Source organism: Solanum tuberosum, unplaced genomic scaffold (assembly GCF_000226075.1).
Source record: "Solanum tuberosum cultivar DM 1-3 516 R44 unplaced genomic scaffold, SolTub_3.0 scf00010, whole genome shotgun sequence".
In the NCBI taxonomy this organism is placed as follows: Eukaryota; Viridiplantae; Streptophyta; class Magnoliopsida; order Solanales; family Solanaceae; genus Solanum; species Solanum tuberosum.
The window spans coordinates 508,939-523,653 of record NW_006238936.1 but is presented as its reverse complement, the minus strand read 5'-3'; positions in this window follow the sequence as shown (position 1 = coordinate 523,653).

The window sequence follows — 14,715 nt, the reverse complement described above, 5'->3', positions numbered from 1 at the left end:
TATTAATATTGCGATAGTTCAGTGTATTAAGTTTTTATTAGGTAAAGGAAAGATCAAATTATTTTACCTATATTATACTCAATTTTATCATGTATTTTATAAAAGGTTATTTTCACCGTTCATTGATTATATTTTGTGAAATAAATATTTAAAACATTGACAAAGATATTCTCAGTGTATTCGCAAACTGGTTAGTATTCTCTTATTATTTTATTATATTATATTATATTATATTATATTATATATATTCTATAAGACTGAAACAGGCACCTCTATATCGACGTTTTTTATTCTACTTTAATTTAATTAGTGTACAATTTTTTTGAAACTATGAGACTCACTTTAGCTATTTCTTTTAGTTTTAAATTTATATTCTTTAGTTATAGTTTTATTATTTTGAATGTTGGTAATATTTGTGTAAATTTTATAACTACTTTGAGTAAAAAGTCATTTGTCAATGAAGAAAAGTACTTTAATTATGGACATCCCAATGACTAGGGGTGTCAAAAGAATATGAAAAATCGACCAAACCAATCGAAGCGAACCGATTTATGCTATTTTTTCAATAAAACCGTGGATTTTTATTTAAGTGTATAACCGTCCCGAACAATTGGGATGGTCTTTTTAATTTAAGAAAAAAACCAAAAAATTCCCGAACCGAATCGAATAACCTTACATGTAAATATATTTTATATATTAACAATAAGTTAAATTTAATATATAAATATATTTTATAACACTTTTCAAATATAAATATAACTTAGGTCCTAGGTCTCTGGTGACTAGACGACGTTGGGTCTTTGCTCTTTAATTCGCCTTTACTTAATTAAGTTTAAAATTAAAAGATACTGTAATAGATACTCTATCAAACAATACAACAAAACCTATCCAAACACTCCTATTAAATATTTAAGATCAAACAATACGGCAACAAGGTTTTACATTCTTGTCTTTTTGGTGAAGAATTAAAGTGTTTCTTCAAGAACATATTTGTCAAAGAAATATATTAATAGTAGTATATTTTGAGGTGATATTTTAAAAGTGAAAAAAACCAAAAAAATTAACCGAACCGTACCAATACCGAATATAAACCGATATGACTGGGATGGTTTTAAAAAGACTAATTTTGGTTATATATTATAAAATATCTGAAAAATTGGGATCGTATAATTGTTAAAAAATAACCAACCGAACCGTACCATTGACACCCCTACCAATGACCTCTTCACATTAGATTTGCGAGAAAAAATAATTACCACCACACAAATATATCTTATAATTTATTTTAGAGCAAAATTTTAAATCATTTAATCAATGTCACTTAAAATTTATCAATATTAATAATATTTATCATATATTTTTTTTACACTTGATAAAATTGATTTAATATCATTTTTTAGGCCACGTCGATTAAAATACAAAGCTAGTGGTTCAAAGTCAAGAGAGATTTATCGTTAATGTCTCTTAATGCATTTACCCAATTTGACATAAAAACAATTAACTTAATTGGGTACTGTTTTAGGTTATTTCTATGATAAATTGAGCATAATTTGACTAATTAATTATGTGATTATTAGTGAAGATCACTTAGATATGGTCATAATGTGCAAAACAGGCAAATGAGCTGGTCTTCTGGCTTGCAAGATTAGACTATACAAGAAGTCTAGCTTATGTGTCAAATTAAAGTCTTATAATTAATGAGTCACTTTTTAGTATATCATAAACAAATTATATTACGTATTTAAATACATGCAAAGAAATAAAAAATAAAAATAGAGATTCAAAAGTTGTTTGTTATTTATGTCCAACGAAAGAAATAACTAAACAATTTACATTTGTCAAGGGAGCGTGTAATGGTTGAAATACTACAATTTAAAATCATAGTGTCACGAGTTCGAATTTCAGTAAAAAAAATTTGTTATGGTTACGTACATATATAGACGTGGGGAGATGGTTATGCTAAAAAAAGGCTTAGAAGATAAGTGAATTATTCTACTTGATGGCTTCAGTTTCCATTTGTTTATGTGTCCATAATAATATATATACATATTACTTGTCGTCTAATAAACAAATGATTTATTTTTGTTTAGGTCATTAAAATTGGTTGCTTGTCCAGCTTTAACAACATCCAATAATTAGAATTTTTCAAATATAAGCAAGAAATAAGCATGATCTGGACATTACTATGTAACTCAATCATTCATCAATTGTGTGGATGTAATTGTTGTTTATCCATTGAATAGTCTCCTAGTTAATTTAATTAAAAGATATATGATAGTAGTTATTAGTAGTTATTGTACTGATAGTAGTAGTTGATGGTGGTAGTAATTGGTGTTGGCTGCTAATAGTTGTGATGGATAAAAGTGATAGGTGATAGTGGTGAATGACAACGGTGGTTGCGATAAATAGTAGTGAGTAATGGTGATGATTCTCGATAATTATTAGTGATGATTGTGATAATAGTAGTTAATGGTAGTGAGATACAAATACTAACGAAATTCATCATATTTGTATTAAGAAGTTGTGTATTATAATCTGTTTTGTTCCATCATTTATACAAACATTACATTTATTTGAATGTTAGTTATTATTTTCAACAAATTTAATATAATTATTGTTTGATGTGATACACTCGTTCAATATATGTACACCAAATTAGTTAGATAAAAGTGCAAAAGCCAATATAAAACACCAATTTACTCATACAACCCAAAGTGATCAAGCCATGAAGATACTAATATTAATACGATACACAATGTTTGTTTGAAATTCTTAAAAGATAAGATTTAGTAAATATTTAGAAGATGTTTTCATCTCATCTAATTGCTTGTACTTATTTAAAAGAATATGCATTCGTCAAATATATGCATTCTTAGTTTTTCATTTTTTGATTAAACAAGGAGTTAAGGATAAAAAACACATCTAAATTATTCTTATTTTTGAGTCTCTTCTAATATGGCTGAAATTGAATTCTTTCAAAGCTTTTAGATCACTATGTCATGACCCGCCACTTAATCATACCAATTAGTTATAAAATTGTTCATATGGAAGCATAAGTATGCTAGCCTTAGTGTGAAGATATTATCGAATTATGGAGAGATTCTTGGAAAAACTCTAGAATAGCTTGGAAGAATTCTTGAAAAACTTTAGAATATTTCAGGCATATAGAGAATTTTAGAATGAGTGTATATTAGTAAACATGTAAAGACTTGTATATCAATTATTATTTGCATCTTAGCCCTTATGTGTAGTATAAATAGAGAGACATTCATCTGTAATACAACCAAGCAAGGATCAACAAAATCCTCCAAGTCTTTGAGTGAAAGTCTTACTTGAGCTTGTAAGATCGTGAAAGATTCGTGAGCGAATTGTCAAGTGCTTAGTAGAAGTCTAAGATCGTGACAACTAGGTCCTGATGGAGACCATCCTCATTTTTACCAAAAGCTTTGGTCAACGGTCAAAGACTCGATTAATAATTAATTTTTGAAGATAATATGTCATATGGTCACTCATTCGATTTTGATTATTAACTCAAAAATTACTAAATAAGTGTTTTACTTACAAAGTCACTCAATCTATTTAATTGATTTTCTTAATTAAATTTTGCTGACATAAAATTTTTATTTCCAACCAAAAGTTTTAAAAATGAAAAAAAATATCCTTTTAAATCATTTAATAATTCACCCACTTGATCTGATTCGCTAAAAATATGATATTGATCCTTTTATTTTACCCTATTCCCCTAAATAAAATTTTAAAAAATAGGATAAAAGGAAATCTTATAAGAAATTCATGTTGTTGTTGTTCGTCAACCTTAGCGGTTCCAGAAAATTTTTTGTTAGGATTTATGTAGTTTTGATGATTGATAAAGCAAGAATAAACACGTCAGTCAATATGGCCCAAAGGTACACTGTCACGAGCAGTTGAATTCAAGATAGCTTTTAAAATGAATAAATACAAGAGTACAGAAGTTAAGAAATGGATAGTGCTAATTTCGTGAAAAAAAACCCAAGGAAACAAACAAGTGATGAATTGAAGAGAAAGAATCTATGAGTTTGATTTGAAGAAGGAGTCTAAAGAGGCAAGGAGATTGAATTGAAGATGGAGTCTCACTTGAAGTAGAATTCTTCAAGTGAGTGCTGAATTGAAGAGTTGGAGTACGACTACAACACAAAAGAATCAATAAATTTGATTTAAAGGAGTCTAAAGAAGCAAAGAGCTTGAATTGAAGAAGGAGTCTCACTTGAAGTAGAACTCTAAGTCAAGATAGTTCAAGTCAATGTGGAGTTTGAAGTGTAGCTCTATGAAGAATTGTGCTTAATTAGAGGTGAAATCATACAGAATACTTGTGCACTTACATAGCAAAAACTGCAATTGAAAATTTGGCTTTGCAAGTGCTACCAGCGAATCGAAGGAACACATCAAAAAACATGTTCATATTACAGAGTTTATATATTTTGAGTTCTTCTTTGTGATTGAGTCTTGATGTAATCTTAGTTCAGTGAGTTATAAACTGAATTAAGAGTATCGTCTTCAAGTTAGGATAACTCGAAGAGTTGGGAACACATACCTTGAGAGGTTTGTGTTAAAATTTAGGAATTAGAGTTAGTTCCTAGGATTGCAAGAATTGTAATCTGAATTCATAACTTGAAGTTTAAGATTCGGAGTTAGTTCCTAGGATTCCAAGAATTGTAATCTAAATCCATAACTTGAAGTTTAGGAATTAGAATTTGTTCCTTAGGTTACAGAATTTGTAATCTTAAACTGTTGAGGCTCATTGATTTAGTGAAGTTGGAGTTAAATCATGCAGGAGGGGTACATGTCGTGATTTTCTACACCTTTTGAGCCGTGTTTTTTTCACATAAAAATATTATTTTTTACTTATTGTTCTTACCGCTTTGTTGAAACAGGTTAGGCAACCTGTTTCACACTTGAGCGAAAAGTTAAATTAGTAAATTACTAGGTCGTGCAGAGTATCAATCTCCATCATCAAAACCTCAACAAACACCCTTTTGTAAATTTTATTATTTTTTGTAATAATCAGACTAAAAGGGTTCCTGTCAAACAGTTCAAGAAATAATACTATATCAAGATTCAGGAACTAGTGAAGTCTTAAAAAAGGTATCTTTGGTTTTTTGGACGAAAAGTTAATGAGGAAAATCATAAAGTTAGAAAGAAAAGTCATGGAAATGGCCTTAAAGGTTGAAAAAAGAGTAGAGAAATAAACAAAAGAAGGCCATAAATACTGGCCTTGCCTTTTCTCTCTTATAAAATTAAAAACTCATTATTTTAAAAGAAAATTAGGATAAAATAAAGGCGGAATGATTTGGAAAGCCCTTATATTTAACTTTGTTTGTAAGTTAAATTCTTATACTCATAATTTTATCCACTGAATCCTTAAACTTATCAAAACACAATATTTTAAACATTTTTCTCATTGAATGTATATTTGTATAATACATTCATTTTATATGTGTAATTCCACGTCATTTTTAGTAGCCAATAAGATATTCACTGCTTTTAAAAAAAAAATACTTTGCACATTCCATAAATGTTAAATAATATGTTCATCATATTTGCTCTCAAATTGAGTGTCAAATTCATGTTAAATAGATGAATTTCTTGTCTATTTAACTTGAATTTCACACTACAAGTTCAAAAACACAAAACCAGCAAATTTTCGTGTCAATTTTAAATTAATTTCAAAAATTCACAAAACTCATTTATTGTTCCTCAAACTTCCTCAAGCTTATCAATGAATTTTTTCAATGTTTCAATACCTAATTTCACTCTTTACATTATTACATACAAGATTAAAAAATATTCACGAAATTAAAATTATGGAAATGAAAATATGGCAGAGCGAACAAATAGCCAGAAATGGTATTAATTTTACAGCAAAAAGGAGAATTTTGAAAAAGCATTTTTACGGGTAGGGATAAAAGATTTGGGAGGGGGGGGGGAGGGGAGGGGTTGAAGGTTGGGAAGAAGATAGCTTTTTCCTTTTCTGTTTCCTTTTATAAAGCTTTTTCATTTATTTTTTTAAATTAAATATTTTTTAATGTAAATATTCTGAATTTGTTTGCTTTAGAACACGTCTAGTGACGTTCACTCAGCAATATTAATGCCACATATGTTCGGTCAATGGTCAAAGAAGTTTAAAAATATTGTGTTTTAGTGAGTTCAAGGGTTCAGTTGGTAAAGTCGTCAGTATTATGATTCAACTTACAAATGGAGTCAAGTACAAGAGTCTCACAAGTCATTCTGCCCAAAATAAATGACTAGTTTCAAATACATACAATAAAGTAATTAGTTTACAACAAATATAGTCATGATAGGAAATATACACTGAGTATACAATATAGCTTGTCAAAAGTCATAGAAAATATACACTGACTATACAATATAGTTTACTTATACATTATATAATGACTGTACATTATGATACACTAAAAAAGTTTTTAATATAGCTTAACTATACATGAAGTATACATTGATTATATATGAAGTATTCAATAACGATTTAATCTTGATCAACTCAAAATCGTCTCTAAATAGTTCCAAATTTAGATACAAAATCCTCTTGATTTTGTGAGTCTTTTGATATATGAAGCGAATTCACAATTTTGGTACGTTGAATTTGAAAAAGAAAATGAAGAAGAACGACGACGACGACAAAGGAGGAGGAGGAGGAAGAAGAAGAAGAAGAAGGAGGAGAAGGAGAAGGAGAAGGAGAAGGAGGAGAAGGAGGGGAGCAGGAGGAGGAGATGAAGAAGGAGGAGGAGAAATAAAAAGCTACTTTTTATAATTTTTATTTTTGACTTAAAAACTATTTTTTTAAGCCAATTCAAACGGTCTTTAAAGTCTTTTTTTTTAAAAAAATTATTGGTGCTTATTCCACTCATTAAGGTTGCCATGTATTCTTTACACGTTTTTCATTGTTGACGACAATGACATTAGGACAATGAGGTAAAATCAGATTTGCGACCAACACTTCTTTCTTTTCTCTATAATGCTTGCCGCATCAGGTATGTCTTTTATAACGTCTCCTTGATAGATTATTGTGTTAAATTCATGATGTCCATAGCATTTAAGCTTACCAGACTTTCAATTAGATGTGTCCCGATCAAATCGTAATGATGGTTTCCAGCAGACATACTACTTTTAATTAAATTTTCTCTCATTTACCTTCTTGATTGATAGATAGTGAGGCCTAGGACTTGCTTTTTGAGATCTGTTGAATTTACTCTGTCTTCATGAATTAGATTTGAACAAATATTTGTGGGTGACTTAAGTTTTAATCGATCGTGTGTGCAGTTTCCAATTTATTACTCAGGCAGAGTGAAATGACTACGCTCTTCTATCACCTTTCTTTTCGGTGATATATATTTTGCATTAGCACTTATGAAGTAGACACTATTTATTGAGCTAAAGTGATCAGACGATTTCTATTGTAATTTGAGTTCATAATTGTTTTAATAAAAAAAATGTACATCTAAGTCGATTACATTGATTCGTTTAGGTAGGGGTGTACATGACTGAGTTGGTTCGAGTTTTTCAAATATCAAATCAAATCTTTTGTGTCAAATTTTTAAATTTATAAACCAAACTAATAAAACTCGAATTTTTTCGGGTTTTTCAACCTCAGATTTTTTCGGGTTGGTTCAGATTTTTTAAATATCAAATCAAACCATTTGTATCGAATTTTTAAGTTTTTAAATCAAACCAAACTAATAAACCTCGGATCGAGTTTTTGAATTTTTCTGGTAAAGAATTCATACAAACATATAATCAACTTGAGCTCCAAATATTTCTTTAGTCCAACCAAAATACAACTATCTAAGGTGTTTCTTAAGAAAATAACACAAAATATGAGATGAGTGATGACACTAAAATATTCAATAAAAAATAATAATGAAATCGTATAAAAAATATTGCTAATTTATAAGTCATAATGAAAATGATCATAATTTAAAAGTACTAAATCATAGTAAAATAAGTCTAATAAGTATTAGTTACATGATTAAATATTAAAGGAAAATTAAAATTAGGTTGTCATTTTAAATGTCTAAACCAAAAACTAAAGAACAAATATTAAAATTATTATCATTCTTAGAGCCTGTTTGGCATTGATGTTGGGAAGTCAAAGTTATTACTTTTAAAATTAAAAAAAATGAAGCGTTTGCCAAATCTTTAAAACTGCTTTTAAATGGAAGCAGAAGCAGTTTTTCTACTGTTAGAAAGAAACAAAAAAATTCTGCTTCTTAAAAAAAGTAGAAGCAGAAGTAAAAAAAATTATTTTCTTGAAGACTAAAATACTTCTTCCATATATACGTATTTACCAATATATCCCTTATTGATTAATTAACATATCTAATAAGTTTGGTTAAGTTTCTTTCAAGAATTTAATTTTTTATTTTATTTTACGTTTATATATTATTATTTATATTTTATATTTATATATTATCTTACATATTATTTTATAGAATTAGAAATAAAGGTAACAACAATCATTTGGAAGAATAAGAAAAAAGAAAAAAGAAAATTTATGTTGAATGGTTTTTAAGAAAATAATATTATTATTTAGTATGTAGTAATTTAACCTGTGGAATGGTTTTTAAATTTATTTTTAATTATATTTAGATCATCATATTAATATTTAATTTATTTATTAATCTTATGCATAATATTGATTGAAGTTTGAATATGTACATATTAATTTAATTAAAACTTTTGTAATAGAAATTCAAAATAGTTTCTCTCTATAAAATAATCTTAATATTAAAAAGACATTGATACTTTTACTTTTTCGTAATTTGACTCTCAAAAGCATTTTAAGAAAAGATTACTCAAACACAATTTGTTTATCAAAAGTATTTTTCAAATGAATTAGCCAGACACAAATTGTTTTTTTTTTCAAAACCACTATTCTGAAAAACTATTTTAAAAAAGTGTTTCTAAATATAAACAATTTTTAGCAGCAATGTCAAACAGACTCTTAGTGTTGAATTAATTTATTTTGTTAACATTAGTATTGATTTGATTTTGAATTGACTTTTATTAGAGTTACTAATATCTATGGATTAAAACCTTTATTGGACCATTCAAAATTTCAAAGCTAAAAAAACTTGAAAATATATGTTCAAAGATAAAAGGGAAAAAGGACAAATATACCCTCGAACTTTCAAAAATGGTATATAAATACCCTTCGTTATACTTTGAGTTTATATATACCCTTACCGTCATATTTTTAGATCATGTATATCCTTACACTAAACAGAGAAACATGTGGCGACATCTTAAAAATTTACCCTATTTTATTTTGTTTTATCTTTCACCTACAAAACTAAAAAGAGTAAATGGTCAAATGCCCCCTCAACGTATATTCAGATTTTCAACTACACACTTAAATTTCACGGGAGTCCTATCATCCCCTTGTACTATTTAAAACTGAAATAATTACCTCCCTGAATGCTTAGCTGACATAGTGAGTGTATTTCACTCTCTTTGGGAGAGTGAGCATCAAAATCTATTATTAAAACTTTATTTTTAATATCTCTTTTCAATAAATATATGCATTTTTAATTATTTATTTTTCTTATCTGTTTTATTTCTTCTCCATCAATATAAACAAATCTCTCAATCTTTCACTACCTCTAAGTCTTGATGCCACCACCATCTTCACCGGATTCACTATTGTTGATTCCAAACAAATTTTCAAACTCATATAAAACTCTTGCAAAACCAATCAACCTAAATCAATTGAGATAAATTTACATATATTTATATCACCCCAAGATACTTTGGATTTGATTTGAGAAAAATCAATATGGGTTTACTTTAAATTTGATTGGACCAACCGAAAAAAATAATATTTTTTTACTAATAGATCCTTTAATTATCAATATCAAATCTCAATCAATCAACAATATCTCAAAAATTGTCGCTATTAATCTTGTTAATCCATCAACTGTCGTAGAATCAATCACTTCCTCTTTGAAATTATCGTCGTTATAGATGATGATGTGGAAGACATCGTAGGCTCCTCCTCCTCATCTTCCTTGAGAGGATTGCTTATCTTCGGTGACCACCATTAATGACAATATTCCGTCATATTCGTCTTCTCTTCCTCCCCCCTTCACTTTTTTTTTTAAAATTTGATATTTAGGTTTCAAATGAACAAAACCCGAATATCTCACCTTTCTTCCTTAAAGACCCAATTTCATGGACTTACGGTGTTCTAGTGATGGTGAAAATGGTGAAAATATTTTGGGTGTTTGAAGGGATGGGTAAGAATATAGAAGAAAAGGGTAAAGAAATATAAAAATTGAAAAAATAATAATTTGATGACGTGTCAAACGCGTGAAACTCACGTGCCACCATAGATCTGGTTATGGCTTTTTAAGGGTATAATTATTTCATTTTTAAATAGTTCAGGGGGGTAATAGGACTCCTGTAAAATTTAAGTGTGTAGTTAAAAATTCGATTATACGTTGAGGGGGCATTTGACCATTTTCTCAAACTAAAAACCCACTCAACTATTTATTTACCTGATCCGAATTAAAAATCCCGATCCTATCTAAAATATCTGTAAAATGTATTTCTGAAGCAAATCCCTCAATCCCGTCATCATCTCTTTTCCTATTCTCAATAATCAAGATCTCATCCATGGTGGAAAATTCATTCCCTAGAGAAACCCATTACACTATCTATCAAATTTATTTCCAAATTTACACTATTTAAGTTGAAAATATAAAACCTTTACACATAAACATGTTACAAAAAATCTCTTTATCAATCAATCACCACATATCAAAATTAAAACCTCAATACTACAACACATAAGAAAATTTCAACAAGATTTAGAGCTCAGATCAGTTGTCATACTAAGAAATCCATTACACAACTGGAAAAAAAGGTAAAGAGGGAAATGACCAGAAGCCATCGAAAAGCTCTCTGAAACACTTATCCCTTTTCCCTTTCCTATAAATTTCACAAACTCCTCCATTTCATCGTACACATATTATTGCTACTGAACTACAAAAGTCACGATAGGATGGAAGCCCTAAAATATGATGTTCACTAAATAGAAGTAGAGGTGTACGTCTTAGATGTTTTAGGTGGACTTTTTGATTTTGTCGTCCCCACTCTCGAATTGTTTGTGTGCGTGCTTACAATGTGTATTTGTAGAAGCAGAGAATGAGTGTGTGTAATGAATTGAACAAGCACTCGAGCAAGTGGATCTGAAGTTGGAAACAAGAAGAAATGGGAATTTTTTTGTTTGGAAGAAGAAGAGGAAATTGAAGTTTAGTATTGATTCGATGATGAAGTTTTTCATACGTATTCCGCCGCTGTCACTAGCGGCAGAGGTGCCATAGGATTGATCGAGAATTTGGGGGATTTTGATTTGGGTATGTTATTTGTGAGTGGGTGGGTATAGAATATTTGGGTGGGTTCTTTATTTTTGGGTTAAATTTAATAAAATATTGGGTAGAGGCATAGGATGACGCCACGTGTCCATCCGTTAGTGTGAAGGATACAAGTGCTCCACTTTTTAGACGACAGGGGCTCTAATGTCTCAATTATATAAGGAAGGGTATTTGTATACCATTTTTTAAAGTTCGGAGGTATATTTGTCCTTTTCTCAAGATAAAAATAATGAAAACATACAAGTAATATTAGAAAATTACATCAAAGTAAATATTTTTATTTATAAAATAAAATTTAAAATTATATATACATATAATGTCGGGTTGATTTGATCTCGAGATGACTTTTTTTAGTTAAAACCAAACCAACTCAAATATAATTGAGTTTTTTTTCAATACCAAACCATTAGTCTTTTTTTTATTCGACTCTGTTTGCGATTTGGTTCAATTTTGTACACCCTTATGTTTAGGGGTGCTAAATATAATAATAATGTGCTTTAATAATATTTGATGAAGTAATAATTGATATCAATTATTATCATCATAGTTTCTTTTCTTTTTCTTAAATATTGCAAAAGGTGGAGGGAGAGACAAATTTAAAAATCTTTTTCATAGAATATTAATAAAATTACGGAAAAGTGAATTGATGTTTTTTTTTTTGAAAAACTATAGAAACTAGGGTAAAAAGACAAATATACCCCCGAACTATTGTAAATGGTATCTAAATACCCTTTGTTATACTTTTAGAACTCTGATGTCCCTATCGTCTAATTTTTGGAGCGTGTCTACCCTTTGGACTAACGGAGGGACACGTGTCACGATCTTAACAACCTATTCAAAATTTATTTAATTTTTATTTTCAATTAAAAAATCGACCCGGATAATTAAAAACCCATCCAAATAATTTAAGACTCGCACCAAAATTATAACCAAAACCCCAATAGACCGTCTTCCCAATTCTTTTCCTTTTTAACAAAGAATCCATTAGAGATTTTCTTTGTATTTTAGTTAAATCTTATCTTGCATACTTCAATTTAAGATTATTCTCATCAACACAACTTTTAGAAAGATTCACTAATTTTTTTTAAAACAGAACAAAGGACAGAAACACAGTTGGAAACTCATTCAATGTATGGGTAGAACTTTGGGGGGTTTTCAGTTGATGAAATTGAATTTGGTTTTTTCTGGTGTTGAGGGCAATTTTTCGTCATTGTTCTTCTTGATTTCCCATGAATCCTTTTGTGGTACATTTTGGAATGTATGAACATTCTCACGCCACATATTAGCTATGGGTTACGGAGAATTTTCTTGACCTCCATTGTTGAAGGTCTATAAACTAAAGGTGTGTTTGTTTCTTATCCTCCCGTATTTTTCTTGTCAGATTTATGACTGATTTAATTTTATATTTCTCATTGTACTGTGATTGTTGAATGTATTGTTGATTTTCGATTTTCACAAATCTATTTTTTTGGATTTCAGCCCTATAGTTTTCATTTTTCAAAGTTTCAGCCATCTAAAAGAGTTATTGAGTTTTGCGACTATAAGTCCATCCCAAGGTCGCTGGTTTGGTTCGCCGGAGCTGTTGGAGCAACGGTGAGGGAGAGATGGGTGAGTGGTGATCAGGTTTTAATGGTGAATGAAGGGTCACTACCTCACTGATTTCACTGGAGCGAGGGAGGTTGGGTTCGGTAGCAGTTAGAGGTGGTTTTGTATGTTGAGCTTTGCCGGAGAAAATGAAGTTGTTGCAGTGGTGTTGTGTAACTGTTCTTGGGGTGTTTGGTTGCTGGAACTAGAGAAAGAAAGGGAAAATGAGATTTATTTGGGTGTGGGTCTTAAATTATTTGGGTGGGTTTTAATTATCCGGGTCGATTGTTTAATTAGAAATAAAAATTAGATAAATTTTAGATAGGTTGTTAAGATCGTGACACGTGTCCCTCTGTTAGTCCAAAGGGCATACACACTCCAAAAATTAGACGGTAGGGACATCAGAGTTCTAAAAGTTTAACGAATGATATTTAAATACCAATTATGATAATTCGGGGGTATATTTATCCCTTTTCCCTATAAACTATCCATTTAAGCCTAATTAATTACTCGTATATGTTCATGCTAAAACTAATTATCCTAGATAATCATTCACTAGTAAATCATTATCTATGTGCCTTCTTCCTATAACGAAGCTTGAGAATAAATGGTTGCCAACAATTATAGAAAAAAATTATTATTTTCATTTAGCTAAGTTATCTTCTTGATGGTAAGTAATTATATATTTATTGAGAAAAGACATAAAGTGACACCTGAACTTCTCTCGAATTTTTAAAAAGACACATTAACTATGCGGGCGTCTTATTACCCCACTAAACAATCTTGAACTGATATTATTACATCATTTTTTGTCCATCTTACACTCTCTCAAAGAGAGTGAGCAACCTAAACTAATGTAATTTTATTTTTACAAGTACTTTATTATAAAATATATTTTCTTATTATTTTAACCTTTTTTTCCTTATTATTTTTTTCTCTTTCTTTCTTCAAAAATTCATTGTCATCTCCATTGAAGCTTCTCACTTTCAATGTCACCATTTTTACCACAACTTCACCTTCCTTTTTTATTATTATTAGTTTTACTCTCTTTAATTTTAAAACTTTATCTAAATATTTTCTTACATTTTGAACAATTTGATAAACCCATTAGATTTCAAGATGATTAGGAGGTATCATATAGTTTTTTTTAATCCGATTTCAATCAAGTTCTTTCATTTCGGGGAATTCATTAATTCTTTTAAAATTTTCATTTCTAATTTTAAAGTTATACGAAAAGGAGTAATTGATGATACCTTCAAAATTTTAAATTTTCTTAGAAAAATAATTAGTTTTGTTATCAATAATTCAATAAAATCTAGAAAATACTATGATTTTTTTTAAAATAAAAAAATCACTAAATAAAGAATTTGATTGGAGAAGAAGAAGAAAAAGAAAAGAAAAAAAAAGGAGAGGGATTCAACTTGATGTGGGGGGTGGGAGGTGAAGAAAAAGAAATAAAATGGAGGGATGAATCAGCTTGAAGGGGGGGGGGGGGAGGTGAAAGATGAAGTGAAATTTAAGATGAAATCAAAATTAAAATAAGTCAAAAATTAAGAGAGAAAACTTAAAATGATTTTTTTTTTATATTTTTAATGAAATTAACATGTGTCATGTAGTGATGAGTGTGTGAACACACTTGCTTCTTAAAATGTAGGGCTGATCGAAAAATGATATAATAATATCAGTTCATAATTGTTTAGTG